Source organism: Erithacus rubecula (assembly GCF_903797595.1).
Source record: "Erithacus rubecula genome assembly, chromosome: 3".
Classification (NCBI taxonomy): domain Eukaryota; kingdom Metazoa; phylum Chordata; class Aves; order Passeriformes; family Muscicapidae; genus Erithacus; species Erithacus rubecula.
Genome location: NC_136689.1, coordinates 109542261 through 109544449, shown reverse-complemented (window position 1 = coordinate 109544449; position 2189 = coordinate 109542261).

The window sequence follows — 2189 nt, the reverse complement described above, 5'->3', positions numbered from 1 at the left end:
ACCTGGATAATTTTTAACTGTATCTTACAGGTGTGCAGCCCAATATAAAGGAAGTACATCTATTCAAACCCAATAGACTGAAAGATACTTCAACTGACTGAATCAAAGTATTTTGACTTGGGTTTTTCATTTTGTTGGGCTGCATATGGCTTGAGAACTGTTGCTGCATAAAGCCCTGACATGCAAGGTGGAATTATCTCAGACGGCAGAATTTGATCACTTAGTTAAAAGTGTTTGGATGTCCAACTATGTGGCTAATGCAAGAGTGTGCAAGCTCTGGGTGCTGCTTGCTGAAGGGAAGCAGCTGAGAGCAAGAGCTGCTTCTCCTGCTGCATTGGGTAAAACTTGTCCCTCACTGTGTGCAAGGGCTGCTCAGCTTTAGGTTACCCCACTGTGATTTAATCCCAGCTGGCTACAAAGAACAACAGAGCTGCTTTCTCACTGCCCATTCCTGCCCCTCCAAAGGACTTGTGGGTTGGGATAAAAACAGTTTAATTATGGAAACAAAGTAAAATATACTAGTATTAGTACTAATGCTAATACCATCAGTAATAAAAAGGAGACAGAAAAATAAAACCCAAGACAGATACCTGATGCCCAATACAATTGCTCACCACCAATGGCCAATGCCCAGCCCACCCCACAGAGTGCCTGGCTCCTCTTGGCCAACTTCTCCCAGTTTATACACTGAGTATGAAATCCTGTGGCATGGGATGTCTCTTTTGGCAGGACTGGTTCAGCTGTTCTGGCTGTGCTCCCTCCTGGCTTCTTGTGCACCTGCCTGCTGGCAGAGCATAGGAAATAGGGAAGTCCTTGACTCAGGGCTAAGCTCTGCTTAGCCATGACTAAAACATCAGTGTGTTGTCAACATATTCTCTTAATCCAAAATACAGCATTGTACCTGCTGCTTGAAAGAGAATTAACAATAACCCAACTGAAATCAGGACAGCCATTTCTGGAAAATAATCATGGAATTCACCATCTCTTCAGTCTGCTTTCCCTCCAATGCTGATTTTTAGTTGGCATCGAATATGAGTTCTTTTATTCAGTTTCCAATTGTGTTAATGCCCATGGCAACATCTCAGATGGGCTTAGGGATCTACAGAAGGGAAATACCCATCTCCTTCATAAGCAAACAAGCCCTGGGGCAGACTGATGGCTGTAGAAATCTAGGCTGCTACTTCCCTGCTAAAAGGAATATCAAAAATACCTTCAGCTTTGTACTCCACTGCAAAGTTGAAGCAAACCCTGTAGTAAATCTGGAGGTGTTATTGTCTATTAGTGATTTCATGGTGTGAAGACTTGATAGTGGGTACACAGTATGAGAAAATGGCATTGATAGTGACAGCAGTTGCTTAGAAAAAGTGTACAGAAGTTAGGAGACATGAAAAATAGAGGTTGTGAATATGTATGTACCTGTCTATGGGTGTACAAGATTTCTTTTTGCTTTTAATTTATAAATTCTGATTTTATATATTTATATATATTATAAAGAAACCGATTTTCTTCAAATTAGCTGAAATGTGTTCTAAAAGCATCAAAACCACAAACATTTTAGACACCCTTAACATATGGGGATAAAGTAGACAACACAGGTACTGAAGTACCAAACATTTGGCAGAGTGGGAGAACAGTGCAAGGTTAAAGGAGGGTTTGGAAACTACTGTGAAATACTGGAGACTTTCTTGGTAGAGGCCATCATGTCCTGGAAGAAAAGTACTTATTAATGCTGAAACATTTCCTCCCAAACTATTTCTCATAAAAGTAAATACTTAGCTGTCTGTCTCCAAAACAGCCACCATCATTTTTAAAATACTTTCCTGTACAAGAAGCTTTTCAGAAAGCAGCACCAGGAAGCAGTGATGAATGCAGTCTAATGATGGACCTGCAACTAAATCTTGCTCTTCAGTAAATGGTTAGTATGGGCAAAAAAACATCAGTTGCCTATATTTATCTTCTATTTCCACATATCTGAAACATATTTGAAAGTCTGCATCTGTTGGACAAATATTTGATTGATCAGTGAAAATACCCTTGTAGTGTGAAGTTGTAATGTACTTGACAAAACCACAGTAATTAGCCCTGGGAATGGCAGGATGCATTTTCGGGATATGTACCTTCTCCCTGAAGAAGAATTTTTATGGCCAGACCTGCCCTAATTGAAAAATGTCTTTATTCAACTGAAAGCT